Source organism: Muscardinus avellanarius (assembly GCF_963383645.1).
Source record: "Muscardinus avellanarius genome assembly, chromosome: 10".
Classification (NCBI taxonomy): Eukaryota; Metazoa; Chordata; class Mammalia; order Rodentia; family Gliridae; genus Muscardinus; species Muscardinus avellanarius.
In genome coordinates, this window is record NC_137796.1 from 103,218,070 (window position 1) to 103,235,435 (window position 17,366).

The window sequence follows — 17,366 nt, forward strand, 5'->3', positions numbered from 1 at the left end:
ACAGTGGGGGGATGTGGTGGCTTCTCAAAGAACTGGGCGTAGGATTACCAGATGATGCAGCGGTCTCCATTTCTGGGTATATACTCAAAAGAAATGAAGGCACAAAAGAATAAACATTTATATACCCATGATCATAGATCAATCATAGCAACGTGTGTGTGTGTGTGTGTGTGTGTGTGTGTGTGTGTGTGTGTATGTGTGTGTGTGTTGCTGGAGATGGAACCCAGGGGCATTCTACCTCCAAGCTATAGCCCCAGCCCAGTTTTTTATTCTTTATTTTGAAACAGGATCTCATTACATTGCAGATGGCTTCACTAAGTAGCTGAGACTGGCCGCAAACCTGGTTGCTTCTATCTCATCCTTCCGTGTACTGGGATTACAAGCGTGTGCTACTACGCCCGGCACGTAGCAACATTATTAACAGTAGCTGATGAGTGGAAGCAACCCAAGTGTCCTCAGAGATACAATGGGATATATACGTATACTGGAATAGTATTCTGTCCTAAAAAGGAAGAAAAGGATGATGTATGCTACAGCATGGCTGCAAGCTGACGGCACGATGCTAAATAAAACCAGACACAAGAGAACCCGCCCTGTGCCATGTGGGCCCGGGTGTCAGACTCACCGAGACAGAAAGCAGAAGGTGGTGGCCAGGGCTGTGGGTGGTGGCTGGGATCTAGGGTTCGTGTTTAGCAAGCACAAAGTTTCAGTGTGTGAAGACTGGTGGGGAGGGTGGGTGTGCAATGGAAGCGTACCTCATGCCACCATATACTTTTTTTTTTTTCTTTTTGCGGGTCTGGGGATGGAACCCAAAGGCATTCGACCTCCGAGCTACACCCCCAGCCCTATTTTTTATTCTTTATTTTGAAACAGGGTCTCACTGAGTTGCGGAGGGCCTCACTAGGTAGCTGAGGCTGGCCGCGAACCGCGATCCTCGGGTCTCAGCCTCCCGAATGCTGGGATTACAAGCGTGCGCCACCACGCCCGGCTTCTCACCATATACTTTAAATGGCTAAAATGGTCCTTTTTACAGTGTATATTTTACTATAATATGGTTGAGAGGAGATTGGGCAGTAGATGTTTGGGTGAAGGGTGGAGGAGGGAAGGAAGTCCTGATGGACAGAAAACACCTCCAGACCTGCAGGGTTTTGGGACAGTAGAAATGTGGAGTGCTAACGATGGGGCTGGGAGTGCAGCTCGGGTTAGAATGCTCAGCACGCGCAAGGCACTGGGTTCAATCCCGGCATGTAAGACATAAGATGAGTAAGGGACTCACCAATCTAAGCTGGCCAGAGGCACTGAGCCAGCAAGATGCAGCGGTACAGAGGGCCCCGTGCTCTGAACTGTGGGGAGGCTCAAGATGGGGGCTGTGGGAGGGGGTGCACTTGAGTGGCCCAGGCCACCCTTTCTTTGCCAACCACAAGGTTTGAACATTCAACCTGCTAGTTGCTGATTAGCCCTGGACTTGCAGCAGGCATAAGGACAGAGCAGGGATAGGCAGAGCTGCGGGGCGGGACCTTGGAGGCCACAGAAGGAGCGCAGCCTTTGTCCAGCGCTAATTCAATCTGCGAGACCTGTGAAGGAGCTTTAAGTCAGTGGGAGTCTTTTTGGGTTGGCTGGTTGGCTGGTTGGTTTGCAGTACTGGGGATTGTACCCAGGGGGCATTCTACCTCCAAACTATACCCCAGCCCTATTTTTCATTCTCTATTTTGAAACAGGGTCTCACTAAGTTGCAGAGGGCCTCTCCAAGTAGCTGAAGCTGGCCATGAACCTGGACCCTCCAATCTCAGCCTCCCAAGTGCTGGAATTACCAGTGTGCAGCACCATGCCTGGCTGTCAGTGGGGATCTTTTGAGAAAAGCCTCTGCCTGTCTGCAGAGTTAGTTAGAGCTTATCAGGGTGCAGTGTATGTCTTAAGAGCTGGAGGAGGAGAAGGCAGAGGCGGGAAGGGAGCCAGAGGGCTGTCCAGGAGACCTGGATAAAGGGCAGAGCGGTTCCCTAGACAAGGACGACAGGCAATGCAGATCCAGGCCTGGAGACACCGATGAGCTGGTGTAAGTTCAAACAGAGCCACGTGAAAGAAAGAGCTCAGCCGGGCATGGTGACACACGCCTGTGATCCCAGTACTTGGGAGGCTGAGACAGGAGGCACACGGGCTCGAGGCCAGCCTCAGCAACTAAGCAAGACTCTAAACAACCTAGTGAGAACCTGTTTCAAAATAAAACATTTTCTTTTTCTATTTTTGCGGATCTAGGGATGGAACCCAGGGGCATTCTACCTCTGAGCTACACCCCCAGCCCATTTTTCATTCTTTATTTTGAAGCAGGGTCTCACGGAGTTGCAAGGGCCTCACTAAGTAGCTGAGGCTGTCCGCGAACTGCGATCCTCCTGTCTCAGCCTCCCGAATGCTAGGATTGCAAGCATGCGCCACCACGCCCGGCTCAAAATAAAAAAAAAATTTTTTTTAAGGGTCAGGAATGTAGCTCAGAGGTAGTATACCCTTGGGCTCCATCCCCAGTACTACAAAAAAAAAAAAAAAAAAAAAAAACTAAGAGAAATAAACAGCTAAAGAAAGTCACCTGCCAGCATCTGACCTAATTATAATATGATAGTGATTGGCAGATTAAATATCAGTATTATGACATCAAATGCTAAAAACTACTCCTGGTTCTGAGGAGATAGAAAGGAAATAGTCAGATAGGGAAAAGGCCTTGGTAGAAAAAAGTTAATTTCCTGAGTTTCCTGAGGGGCGACAAATGCCTGAAACTCCAAAGGCTCAGAGATAAGAGGGCCAGAGCTTCACAAAGCCATCTGTTTACTAATCAACAAACCCAGGAGCCAGCACAGAGCAAGTGGACACTCCTACTGAATGAAAGGAGATGAGACCCTTCAAAGGACTTGCAAATGCCCTATGCAAATTCTCCTTGGAATCCCAAAGTCACCCTAACCAAAGTGGACTTGCAAGCAGTCAGGCCTTGCCTGACCAAATGGCAAAAAGGGGACTTTCCTGCTCGGGACCCCTTTTGGAGAGCTGTGTGTACGTGTTCTTTCTTTCTTCCTCTCTTTCTCTCTTTCTCTCTCTCTCTCTCTCTCTCTCTCTTTTCTCTCTCTCTCTCTCTCTCTCTCTCTCTCTCTCTCTCTCTCGCAGGTCGTGTTGGCCCTGAGAGAAGGCAGAGTGCATCTGAGGGCGCGTGGCTCGGGCAACTCTCGAGTAGTGATCTGAAGGCCTCTGCTGGACATCATGGCTGGCCAGGCCCCTAGGGGTGACCTGCACCTCTTTTCTGGCAGATTGTGTGGACTCTGGGAGAAAGTAGTTTGCAACTGATGGGCACTTGGCTCGGGTAGTGACCCTGAAGGCAGCTACTGGACCCCGGAGTTCCGACAGGGTGTTCGGCCACTTTTCTCTATTCCCTCCTGGCAGATCGCGTGGACTCTGGAAGAAAGCAGCCTGCACCTGAAGGCAATTCGGCTCGGGCTACTCTCAAGTATTGCCCTGAAGGCAGCTGCTGGACCCAGAGTTCCAGCCCCTTTGGGGTGTTCAGCCAACCTTGCCCCATTCCCTGCTGCTTCCAATAAAACTTTTCCTCCCCCTCCTGAGGTCTGCGGGGTCATTCTTCTCTCTCCGTAGACAAGAACTCGCCGGGTTTCCTCTCAAGAAACCCCCGTTTCAGTTCTTTCACCAGTGGAAAGGGAAACCCTTGCTTCCTCCATGCCACATTTTACACTGGTTCACTGGGCTTCCGATGGCTGCAAAATTCACTGATTCCAAGCCAAGGTTTCGTAGAACTCTGAGTCAACTCTGGGTCCCTTTTAATTACTTTTTGGGTTGTTCTTCAAAAATTAGTTATTCCCTTGTAGCACTCTGGAGTGCCCCTGGCATAAGGTACCTTAGAAGCTATGAAATACAGCACCTTGAATGATGTCCTTTCCTTCCAGCCAGGTGGTAATCTTTTCTTAATTGTACTTTTACGAGGAGCCTACATATTTCCAGACACCATGCTAGGAGGTGAGACGTTGAGAGGAAGCAAAGCAGGCATGGTGTCCTGCCTCAGTAAAGCTTATCATCTCCAAGGGCGTCTGGACCACGGACAACAGAGTGATACAAGATAGCACGCCATCGCCTGTCCTTTTCTCTGTAAGACAGGGGCTGGCAAACGCTCTCTATAAAGGGACGAACAGTACATATACATTATGGCCACACAACCTCTAATAATCCCACCTAAAGGAGCCACAGGTAGCACAACGATAGGTGACTGTGCCTTGTGTTTCAATAAAACTTTATTTACGAAAAATAGGTGGAGGGCTGGGTGTGGTGCCGCACTCTTGTAATCCCAGTACTTGGGAGGCCGAGACAGGAGGATCGCCAGCCTCAGCTACTTACTGAGGCCCTCTGCAACTTAGTGAGACCCTGTTTCAAAATAAAGAATAAAAATAGGGCTGAGAATGGAGCTCAGAGGTGGAATGCCCCAGGGCTCTACTCCCAGTGCAGAGGGCCATATCGCTGACCTCTGATCTCCGATCAGACCTTCCTCTGTACTTGCTGCTTAGTTCACCCAAGAACTCAGAGGAGGGGCTGTGCGCTTTCAGAGGCCCCTCTTTCTGGAAACGACACACTATTACCAATACAGGCAAGTGCTCCAGGATGGCAATCACACGGAAGTGGGCAGGAATCCCAGCTCTGCCTGTTGGTAGCTCTAGAAATGAGCCGACTTGCCTCGCTTCCTCAAGCTTCACTTCCCTGTCTTACAGACGGGGCATCATTATTCACTAAGCATAGACATTTAAGGAAGACGATGGGCTGATGGACACGCAAGATCACGGGACGTACTCATGACCAGCCGAGGAGAACTCCAGGCCAAGTAATCAAACAGAGCTGCTGATTCATTTAAAAGAACAGAAATACCCAGGTATCTTTATATGGGAATCACATCATTCCTCCCATTTTGTGAACGTGAACCTTTTCTTTGTTAGTTGTTTTCCTTTTCTGTGTTTTCAGTCTAACGGTCTTGGGTGTAAAAGGAGACCCAGCTCAGGATGGCCTGGCACAGGCGGACATTCGTGATCGCACGTAACGTTAGAGTTGGCTAACTCAGCAGCTCAGGGCGTCATCAGGGATCCAGGTACTTTCCACCGTTCTCAGCGGCCATCGCTTTTGTCCTCTGGCCTGGTCGTGTGACCCTCTTCATGGTCACAAGATCACCGCAATAGCTCCAAACATCAGTGTCACACAGTCACCCACAACGATAAAACAAGCCTTTTTCTGCGTCCCCTTTTCAACAGTGAGGAACTTTCGCAGAAGCCTCTCAGCCAACCCCTCCTCCCTTCTCTGTGCCGTGTGTCTATTTCTAAATGCACTCCTGGTGAGTTGGTTATTATAGCTGACCTACCTTGATCCAGAGTCTCTCCCCTTGGGGATAAGAAAGGGCCTTCCAGCCACCCCTTAACCACTGGCCGTCAACGTCTGAATGAAATCAGAGTTCTATTAGCAAGAAAGCAGGGAGGCTGCCGGATAAGGAAAGGCCTATGTTGCCTGCACCCATTCAAGCTGGCCTGCAGAGCTGGAAAGGAAGGCATATGCGAGCCACAGGAATGACTCCCACTCACACCACCAAAGCAATCACTCGTGTCCAGAACTCTGTCCCTTGTCAGTGTCAGAGGAGAAGGCACCACTGCACGCAGCGATCCTCACTTGCGGAGTATGAGTCCAACCAGTCCTGAAGGAGATGCCCCAGTGACTCCACCCCAACTGCTAATTAAACAAGATGCTCCGTTTCTTGGAAGGGGCTGGCGTGTGGGACGGACACCGCAGCCCACCCACCAGCACTGGACAAGGCTGAGCTGTGCCTCAACCGACTGCGTTAGCCCATCTTCCGTGACTATATAGAAAATCTCTGAGGCTACATATTTTATAAAGATGAGATTTTTTGTTTTGTTTTGTTTTGTGTGGTACTGGGGGTGGAACCCAGGGGCTTTGTACCTCTGGGCTACACGCCCAGACCTATTTTATATTTTATTTGGAAACAGGGTCTCACTAAGTTGCTGAGAGCCTCACTAAGTAGCTGAGACTGGCTTCGAACCTGTGTGATCCTCCTGTCTCAGCCTCCCAAGCGCAGGGATTACGAGCGTGCGCTACCACACCCGGCAAGATGAGATGTTTATTTAGCAAATAGTTTCACGAGGCAAAAATGCAAACAGCACAGCACCAGCCCTGACCAGGGACCCCACACACGCGCCGCACCACCTCATGGGGATGGTGGATCATCATGGAAGGACACGTGTTAGAGGAAAGGATCGTGGAACTCCAGGCAGGGCCACAAGTATTCCTGTGTGCTGTTGTTTGTTGTGGTTATAGGGATTAAACCAAAGGGCATTCTACCTTTGAGCTACCCCCAGCCTGAGCCCTTTTTATCCTCTGCTTTGAAATAGGGTCTTGCTAGGTTGCTGAGGTCCTCGAACCTGTGATCCTCCTGTTTCAGACTGGATTACAGGCACGCACCACCATGCCCAGCCAAGCTTACTCTTCATAATTCTCTTTTGAGAACCTGGGGATCTCAAGAGAACTTAATCCCTTCTGAGGACAGTACCCCTCAAAGACCTCCTACCACCTTTGCCTCTTTCTGTGTGTGCTTGAGAATTGGGAAGTACTAGGGACTGGACCCAAAGGTAGAATGCCCCTAGATTCAATCCTCAGCACCACACACACAATAAACAATAAATAAATAAAAACCTAGAGGAAACAGTACAAACCAGGCTATATTTTATACAAGAGGGATACATGGTACCCAACTTAGAGAAAAGTGAATGACAGTCACACAGCAGTAGCACATCTGGCAACAGGAAAAAGCCCAGGCTGCACAGTGTCGAATCAAGGGTTCGCTTTCAGCTATGAAAGATTAGTGCAAATCAGGTCAAATCGAGAGGTGCTAAAAGATGAACAACAACAAAAAAATTTTTTTTCTGGGACGGGGATTGAATGCAGGGGCACTCTACCTCTGAGCTACACCCGTAGCCTTTTTTATTTTTATTTTGAAGTAGGGTATTGCTAAGTTCCTGAGGCTGGCCTCAAACCTAAGATTCTCTCGTCTCAGCCTCCAAGTACTGGGATTATTGGTGAGCACCACTGAGCCTCACTGAGATGAATTATTAAAAACAAATCTGGGTGTAGTGGCACACACTTGTAATCCCAAGACTTGGGGGGGTCTGAGATAATCTGGTTAGACTGGCCAGAACCCAGGCTAGTCACACACTGCTGGCCAACCCTGAGGCCGTGTGTGCACAAAGCTGATACACAAGGAACACCAGGAGAGGAGAGAATGGGGCAGAGAAAATGTGTGAAGAGACGATGACCATGAACTTCCCCAAAAAATTTCAGTGTAGGGGAGAGATCACGAATTAACCTGGGCCATTCTATCTCTGACCTGTACCCTCAGAGGTAGAATATGCTTTTTATTTTTATTTTCAAACAAGAGACCGCTTCCCTTTTTATTTTTTCTTTTGAAACAGGGTCTCACTAAGTTGCTAAGGGCCTCACTAAATTGCTGAGGCTGGCCTTGAACCTGCCATCTCCTGTCACAGCCTCCTGAGTTACTGAGATTCCAGGCCTGCGGCCACTGTGCCTGATTCCAAAATTTTATTTATATAGAAATCACACAAGCAAGAAGCTCAACGAAATCCTAGCAGGAAAAATAAAGACAAGTCCACACCGTATACACTGTGGTCACACCTGTTAAAAATAAAAGGTATAGAGGAAATCTTGAAAGCAGCAGGGAAATTGAGTCCTTGCGTCCACGAGTATCTGGATGATTAAGAGCTGATCTCCTGAGAAAGGGTGGAAGCCACAACGTGTGGGGGCAGCTGGGGCGCCGGGATGTGCTAAAAATAGGTCCTGTCGATGACTGTACAACTCTACAAAGTTATAGCTCGAGGGATGCGTCTGTCGGTGAGCAAATTACTCCAATAAAGCCGGGTTTTTTGGGGGTTTGTTGTTGTTGTTTGCGGTACTGGGGGTGGAACCCAGGGGCATTGTAACTCCAAGCTAAAACCCCAGCCCTATTTTTAGTCCTTTTTTCTTATTTTTGAAACAGGGTCTCCCCGAGTTGCAAAGGGCCTCGCTAAGTAGCTGAGGCTGTCCGCAAACCTCAATCCTCTGGTCTCAGCCTCCCGAATGTTGTGGTTACAGTGTGCGCCACCGCGCCCAGCTCTAAAGCCGGTCTTAGAAGTGTGATTAGATCCCTCTTCCCCAGCCAGGTGAGGCTTTGACAGGTATCAGCACCGTGCCACCTGGAAGGGGCCTCCACCAGACCCTGACCACACGGGACCCATTTCTTGGACCACCAGCCCCAAAACAGTCAAAAATGTGTTTCCATTGCTTAAAGGTACATAAAAATAATGAAAGAGCCGCATCTCTAAAAGTCTTGTCATATTAACGTGCCAATATGGAAAAACTGCTTTGGTATTCATTTCCAAAATGTAAAAGGTAGTCCGGCCTGGGTGCTGCGCAGGTACCCAGGCAGGGAGGGGTGGCGGCTGTTACCATGCAGGTTCCCCCTCTCTCCTTATCCTTTGTTCTAATGATTAACTTATAGTTAAAGCTTTAGAGTCAATTGAAGCCTTTGGCCCTAAAACTATACAGAGGCCATCAGTGGCTGCTGACCTCCTCTCCTCTGCGACCTGGCCTGGGTGTAGGAAAGGTAAACGCCGTGCGCTGCTTCCACGCACCCAGAGCTGATGAGCAGCCGACACCACCTGATACGACAGAGGCGAAGGCAGGTGGATCCTTGACCCTGCGCTTGGTAAGTGCACTGTCCGGAGACAGAGGCACCACCTGCCTAAGGAACAGGTTCCCAGCCTTGGTGACGCTGATAAGAAGACACAATACAAAATCTAGTTAAAGGCTGCGGTCCCAAAAGGGGTCAGAGCTCCATTTCGGGCTCTCCAGCCTGTGTGCTAGCTGCTTTGCTGCTTTTTCCTTCTCTTCTCTATTTTCTGTTGATTTTTTTTATTAATTTAATTTTTAAATTGGTGCATTGTAGTCATATATCAATCACATTGGAGTACAAGACTTGAGAGGATATACAAGCACACATCATCCAATTAGCCCTCCTCCAGCCCCCATCCCATTCCCTCCCCCTCCCTCCATCCCACGCTTCTTTGGTGATTTACTTTGATACATTTGTTTATGTACCTCCTGCGTTTTATTTTTTTTTATTTTTTTTTTTTTACCTCCTGCGTTTTAAAGAGGCTCCGTCCTCCAGTATTACATACCCTCTGATTGGTCACATTAGTTGCTTCACTATAGGGCCCTTTCTATAGCTCAACCTCTTCCTGTTGCCCTTTTCCTCCTAGTTATTGCTGATTAAGAGAAGCATCTGATTTATATTTTCTGCGATATTTCTCTGTGCATGCTGCATTGCAAGTACCGATCCCACTCTTGATGGTCCCAGTAGTGGTCTGGCTACTCAGTGGACTGATCCAGACCTCGCTGGCTCAAGCAGCGGCCTTGCCTCATGGGATGCCCCAGTTCTGGTCTCGCTGGCCCCTGCACCGGTCTAACCCCTAAGCTGGCTTTGGTCCCGGCCTTGGAGGCCGCAGGAGTAAACTTGCCTCACGCCAGGCTCCGAATCTGGCCATTGGCCCCTACACCAGCCTAACCCCTTGGCAGGATTCCAATCCCGGCCTCGGAGGCCCCAGCACCGGCCTAGCCTCACGGCAGGCTCCAATGCCGGCCTCGTTGGCCCCAGCACTGGCCTAACCCCTTGGCAGGTTCCGTTCCCGGGTTAGGAGGCCCCAGCACTGGCCATGTCTCACGGCAGGCTCCGATGCTGGCATCGCCTCATGGCAGGCTCCGATGCCGGCCTTGCTGGCCCCAGCACCGGTCTAGCCCTTTGGCAGGGTGTTATCCTGGCCTCGGAGGCCCCAGTACCGGCCTTGCCTCACGGCAGGCTCTGATGCCGGCCTCACTGGCCCCAGCACCGGCCTAACCCCTCGGCAGGCGATTATCCTGGCCTCGGAGGCCCCAGTACCGGCCTTGCCTCAAGGCAGGCTCCAATTCCGGCCTCGGAGGCCTCAGCACCGGCCTTGCCTCACGGTAGGCTCCGATGCCGGCCTCGCTGGCCCCAGCATCGGCCTCACCCCTCGGCAGGCTCTTATCCTGGCCTCAGAGGCCCCAGTACTGGCCTTGCCTCAAGGCAGGCTCCGATGCCGGCCTCACTGGCCCCGGCACCAGCCTAACCCCTCGGCAGGCTCTTATCCTGGCCTCGGAGGCCCCAGTACCGGCCTTGCCTCAAGGCAGGCTCCAATCCCGGCCTCAGAGGCCCCAGTACCGGCCTTGCCTCATGGCAGGCTCCGGTGCCGGCCTCGCTGGCCCCAGCACTGGCCTAACCCCTCGGCCAGCTCCGATACTGGCCTCGGAGGTCCCAGCACCGGCCATGCCTCACGGCAGGCTGAGATGCTGGCCTCACTGGCTCCAGCACCGGCCTAACCCCTCAGCAGGCTCTTATCCTGGCCTAGGAGGCCCCAGTATCGGCCTTGCCTCACGGCAGGCTCCGATGCCGGCCTCGCTGGCCCCAGCACTGGCCTAACCCATCGGCAGGCTCTTATCCTGGCCTCGGAGGCCCCAGTACTGGCCTTGCCTCACGACAGGCTCCGATGCCGGCCTCGCTGGCCCCAGCACCGGCCTAACCCCTCGGCAGGCTCTTATCCTGGCCTCGGAGGCCCCAGCACCGGCCATGCCTCACGGCAGGCTCCAATGCCGGCCTCGCTGGCCCCAGCACCGGCATAACCCTCGGCAGGCTCTTATCCCGGCCTCGGAGGCCCCAGTACCAGCCTTGTCTCATGGCAGGCTCCGATGCCGGCCTCACTGGCCCCAGCACCGGCCTAACCCCTCAGCAGGCTCTTATCCTGACCTCGGAGGCCCCAGTACCAGCCTTGCCTCTTGGCAGGCTCTGATGCCGGCCTCGCTGGCCCCAGCACTGGCCTAACCCCTCAGCAGGCTCCGGTCCCGTCCTCGGAGGCCCCAGCACTGGCCTTGCCTCACAGCAGGCTCCGATGCTGGCCTCGCTGACCCCAGCACTGGCCTAACCCCTCGGCAGGCTATTATCCTGGCCTCGGAGGCCCCAGTAGCGGCCTTGCCTCACGGCAGGCTCCGATGCCGGCCTCGCTGGCCCCAGCACCGGCCTAACCCCTCAGCAGGTTCCGGACCCGATCTCGGAGGCCCCAGCACAAGCCTTGCCTCATGGAAGGCTCTAATGCCAGCCTCGCTGGCCCCAGCATCGGTCTAACCCCTCGGCAGGTTCCAATCCCGGCCACGGAGGCCTCAGTAGTGGCCTTGCCTCACAGCAAGCTCCGATGTCGGCCACTGGCCCCGGCGCCCGCCTAACCCCTCAGCAGGTTCCGATCACTGTCTCTGTGGTTATTATTTCAAAGGTTCCAGGTGTAATGTATCAGATTTCTGCCTCCCCTGAGTATTGGCCACTGGCATTGCCACTGCCTCCACCATTTCAAATCCTTCCCAGGCTCTTTTTCCACTCTGAATGTTGTCCAGTGTTCCTAAGCATGCATGATGGTAGCATTCGACATTTGGTGTAATTTCTCCAAAAAAATAAAGTTGGTAAGATCCGGTTTCTGCTTCTCCTGAATACAAGTCTCCATCACCTTCGCGGAGAACTCTTTCAACACCTCATTTCTCCTTGGTCTCCGCTAAACTCTCTTCTTACAGGTGATGTCTGAGATTCTTAACAATATAGAGAAATAGCAGTCCTCTTTCACGGAGAATTTTTCCATAAGTTCCAGTGCATTTAGATAAGTTTTGTCTGCATCTCCAGTGTCCTGGCATCCATAACGGCTTTCTTACCTCCTCTCCGATATTTTTCTTTATCTTTTTCTGTTCTGGGCCCAGTTTCTCCAGGGGTCTGGCATGCTACTCGCAGTTCAGCCGGGGCCCAGAGTCCCGCAACCCGGGCCCCAGCTGGCGTGCCCCGCGCGCGACCCCCTCCCAGAACCCAGCGTCTTACTGGGCCCGGTTTCTCCAGGGGTCTGGCGTGCTACGTGCAGTTCGGCCTGGGGCCCAGAGTCCCGCGACCCGGGCCCCATCTGGCATGCCCCGCGCGCGACCCCTGCCCAGAACCCAGCGTCTTACTGGGCCCGGTTTCTCCAGGGGTCTGGCATGCTACTCGCAGTTCGGCAGGGGCCCAGAGTCCCGCGCCCCGGGCCCCATCTGGCGTGCCCCGCGCGCGACCCCCGCCCAGAACCCAGCGTCTTACTGGGCCCGGTTTCTCCAGGGGTCTGGCGTGCTAAGCGCAGTTCGGCCTGGGGTCCAGAGTCCTGCGACCTGGGCCCCATCTGGCGTGCCCCGCGCGCGACCCCCGCCCAGAACCCAGCGTCTTACTGGGCCCGGTTTCTCCAGGGGTCTGGCGTGCTACACGCAGTTCGGCCCGGGGCCCAGGGTCCCGCGACCCGGGCCCCGGTTGGCATGCGCCACGCGCGATCCCCGCCCAGAACCCAGCGTCTTACTGGGCCCGTTTTCTCCAGGGGTCTCTTCTGTTGATTTTTGTAATAAAGATTTGCTAAAGATGCATCGAGCTGCCTATTAGTTTTAATTTTTCTATTCAACAAACTTTAGTTGAATAAGAAAAAGAGCCCTCAGCACCATTTAAACTGTAACATTACGATGACGGATAGCTGGGTGTGGTGACACATGCCTGTAAATCCAGTGCTTGGAGGCCGAGCCAGCCTTAACTTCTTAGTGAGGCCCTCCGAAACTTAATGAGACCCTGCTTCAAAATAAAGAATAAAAAAAAAATAGGGCTGGGGTGTAGCTCAGAAGTAGAATGTCCCTGCATTCTATCCCCAGTACCACAAGAAAAAAAAAAAAAAACTGTGGGAACATGAAGTATTTTCCTTTTGATTTTAAGGAATAAGAAAACAGCAGCATTATGTAACAATAAACAGAAACCCACACCCTGTCTCAAGTTGCAGGGGTGATCAGAAGAGAAAGAGGTTGTGGTGAAGCAGGCTTGCACCTCTACAGAGCCGGGTGGTACTCAGCTTCAGCTAAACTCGTGTGTGCAGGTGTGGGGCCGGGGCTGAACTTTAAGGACAGCTAAAACCCCTATTTCTGCATGAAATTCCACAATTCTTAAATGTTGGCAACCAGGAATACAACAGAAACATGTGGTACGAGGGCACAAGTTCCTAAACTCCTGGCATCCTATCCCCAGGGGACCGATGCAGCCAGGCCTGGCAGGCAGGGCAGGCACTCAGTTTTAACAGTATCATTCTGTTCCCTCATTACTCATTCTGCTCTCTCATTTAGCTTTTCTCTCTTCAAAGGCAGTGCTCATCTGTAAACAGAGTTCGTATAGCAGCATGGTGGGTTAATTCACCATCATTCATTCTCTCTTGTCACTTGCAGTTCAGTTAACTTTACCGAGTAGTAGTAATGGCCCTGGGTCTACTGCCAAAGAAGGGGGCAGAGCTGGGAAGAGCCAGGAATTTGGAGTCAATCTGACATGGATTAGAATCCTCAGATCTGCCTCTACCAGATGTGGGAATTTGGGCATATTATTAATTTGAGCCACAGTTTCATCATTTAAAAATTAACAGTAAGCCAGGCATGGTGGTGCACCCCTGTAATCCCAGCACTTAGGAAATTGAGACGAGAGGATTGTGGGTTCAAGGACAGCCTTAGCAAGTAGTGAGACGCTCATCAACCTAGCAAGACCCTTTTTGTCCAGATAAGAAATAAAATTGGGCTGGGAAGCAAGTGTGATGGTGCACTCTGGTAATCCCAATACTTGGGAGGCCAAGACGGGAGGATGGCAGGTTCACAGCCAGCCTCGGCTACTTAGTGAGGACTCTGCAAATTAATAAGACCCTGTTTCAAAATAACGAATAAAAAAATAGGGCTGGGGGTGTACTTCAGAGGTAGAACGACCCTGGGTTCATCCCCCAGTACCGCAAAAAAAAAAAGAAAGAAAGAAAACCAGGCTTGGGGTGTAGCTTAAAGGAAGAAGAAGGAAAAGGAGGAGGAGGAGGAGGAGGAGGAGGACGAGGACGAGGAGGAAGAGGACAAGGACGAGGACGAGGAGGAGGAGGAGAAAGAGAAAGAGAAAGAGGTGGTGGTGGTGGAGGAGGAGGAGGAGGAAGAGGAGGAGGAGGAGGAGGAGCAGCAGCAGCAGCAGCGGCCAGGTGTGGTGGCACATGCTTGTAATCCCAGCATTTGAGAGGCTGAGACAGGAGGATCGCGGTTTGTGGGCAGCCTCAGCTACTGCTTAGTGAGGCCCTTCATAACTCAGTGAGATCCTGTTTCAAAATAAAGAATAAAAACTAGGACTGGGGATGTAGCTCAGAGGTAGAATGCCCCTGGGTTCTATCCCCAGTACCACAAAAATAATAATAATAATTAATAATAATAATAACAACAACAACAACAACAATAATACTGTCACCTGGAAAGTTATTGCCATGTGGGCACACAACATCAGTGCTGGCAGCTCTGGGCCTGGGCTTTGCGGGATCTTTCTCACCAGCCCCTGCCAAGCCCTGCGAGGCAGGTCGGTGATGAGGACGCAGCGCGCAGGGCAGAGCCTCCCGGGAGCTCACTCAGCGGGTATCTCAAGCCTCTTGCGGACTCTGAGCCACTATATAAAGTACCTCACCCCCGGCAGCAGGGAGGATACGGCTCATCTCCATCCAGTCCTGGGGGGATGTCACTTTCTTCATCCCCTAGGAAAGGGCCATTCCCACAGCTCCATGACAAGCCACAAGAAGCCATTGATCTAGTCCATCTCCAGCGAATCCCTGTTGGAAAACCACCCGCCCTCCTCCCTTGTGAGACTCTGGTTCTGGTGCTGGGGATGGTTATCCAGGGGCATTCAACCTCAGAGCTACACCCCCAGCCCTTTGTATTTTCTATTTTGAAACAGAGTCTAAGTTGTTGATGGTCTCACTAAATTGCTCAGGCTGACCTCAAGCCTGCAACCCTTCCATCTTGGCCTCCCAAGTATTGGGTCCGCGTGAGGACTTTCATCCACATTTCCCAGAAGAAGTCTTAATCGGCCAAGGGCTATGGGAGCCCCACTGAATGGCTAATAACCCTGCTGACAACGACCACAATGAAGCCCTTGGCAGCCACTCACAGGCTGAGTTAGTTTGGTCCGATCTGGGTTCTAATTGGCAAGAGGCCGTGCAGCACATCCTCCTAGGGGAAAACAGCTGAGAGCCTCTGCCCACTCGCGCTGTCAGGTGCAGGTGGAGGGACAGTGCTGAGACAGAGAGGCGGCTAGAACACGGGTGCTGGAGACACCTCCCTGATGATCAGGGCCAAGTAACAAGAAGACAAGAAATCTGGTCTGGATGGGAACAGAAAGAGCCATTCTTCTGGCTGGAGGGTCAGAGCCTTCAGGGAGGCTGAGCTGGAGGGGAGGTTAGCAGTTCAAGGGTGCTGGGCAGAGGAGGGTGGACTGCTGAAATGAGGACCTCACTGAATCCTGGTAACCCCTTAGAAAGAGGCGTCTCTCCCCTTCACGGGGAGAGCACTGAGCTCAGAGGGGAACTCTCAACCTCACGTGAGATCTGTCCTAGTGTCCCTCTCCTGGGCCACGCCCTGCAGCTGCCCTCACCAGAAGGAAGCCAAGAGCCCCTTGGCACGTCCCATACCAGATCCTCTTAGACAACCATCCCCCCAGAGAGGGCTAAGATGGAAAAGGGGAGAAGAGGGCCCAGCAGCCTAGAGGTTCTGGGAAAAGCTCAGCCGAACACTGAGCCACCCCATGTGAGAGGCGCAGGGACCGGAGCCACTGAGGCAGTCCGGAGGCTGACAGCCGAGGTGGCAGAGCAGACATAATGACTTCCATAAACACTGACTCCCTCCTTTGGAGTGAGGTGAGGGCAAGTCAACAGATGGCGAGAGTGCCCTCCCCTACGGGCTTTGAGTGAGACCCTGGGGCCTTTGCACAAAGCCAGGAGAAAGCCCTCCCCCAATAACCAGGAAAATAATAGCCCAAGACACTCAGAGAGGCCATTGGATTGCTATGGAGAGGGCAAAAGAAAATAGATGAGACTGTCCTGGTCACAATCTTGGCTATGGTCAGTGTGTCCCCTCCAAAATTCAGATGTTGCCAACATGAGGGTCCTGGGAAATAGGGCTGGCTTTTCTCTCAACTACCTCCCTTTCCTTTCTCTGGTGCACACACACGTGTGTGTGTGTGTGTGTGTGTGTGTGTGTGTGTGTGTGTTCCTGGGGAGTGAAACCAAGGGCATTCTACCTGAGGCATACCCCCAGATCTTTGTGGGGGGGGGGGTACTGGGGGTGGAACCCAAAGGCTTTCTACCTCCGGGCTATACTCTCAGACCTGTTTTATATTTTTTATTTGGAAACAGGGTCTCACTAAGTAGCTGAGGCTGGCTTTGAACTTGTGCGATCCTCCTGTCTCAGCCTCCCAAGCGCAGGGATTACAAGTGTGTGCCACCACGCCTGGCTCTCCCAGCCCTATTTTTTTTTTTAATTCTTTATTTGAAACAGGGCCTCACTAAGTTGTGGAGGACCTCTGTAAGTAGCTGAGGCTGACTGAGAACCTGTGATCTTCCTGTCTCAGCTTCCCAAATACTGAGATTACAAGCATGCACCACCATGCCCAGCTTATTTTTTTTTTATTTTGAAACGGGTTTTGCTAAGTTGCAGAGGGCCTTGCTTAGCTGCTGAGGCTGGCCTCAAACCTCAAATCTGTGATCCTCTTATCTCAGCCTCCCAAGTACTGGGATAACAGGTGTGTGCCATCATGCCTGGCTCTTCCCTAGCTTTTTAAGAAAGGGACTCAGGAGCCCCTCCAGAAAATTCAATGGTGATAGCAATACCACTCGAAGCCATCTCTTGATCCAGCAGAAACCACATTTATTTCTGAAGATAACCAACTGGTGAGAGGAACCACAGGAATCAAAGATTTGCTGAAGCGTCAAGGGAAACGAAAAGATATTAGCTGGGCATGGTGGTGCATGCTTGTAATCCCAGTACTTGGGAGGCTGAGACAGGAGGATCATAGGTTTGAGGACAGTCTCAGCCGTTTAGTGAGGCTCTCAGCAACCTAGTGAGACTTTGTTTCCAAATAAGAAATAAAATTGGTCTGGGGGTATAGCCTGGAGGTAGAATGTCTCTGGGTTCAATTCCTGGAACCAAAAAAAAAAGGTACAGCAACCTCTGCAAGTTGAGAAAGAGAGAGGAAAAGGCGGAGAATTCAGTGAGAATTCCCACAGACATCTCCACCCCACATACGGCTCTGTCTTTCTGCTGTTAAAAAAAGAATTAACAAAAGATAACACATTTTTCTCAGCAGCAGCACTAACATTAGCATGGTGCTGAGAAAGACTCAG

At 51.8% G+C, this 17,366-nt stretch overlaps 1 protein-coding gene across 2 annotated transcripts in view; it reads right to left on the reverse strand.

Moving 5' to 3' along the window:
• Positions 1 to 17,366, reverse strand: part of SNX29 (sorting nexin 29) — a gene marked incomplete at its 3' end in the record, with an annotated part of 442,960 nt that overhangs the window by 395,001 nt on the left and 30,593 nt on the right. The window lies entirely within an intron of this gene.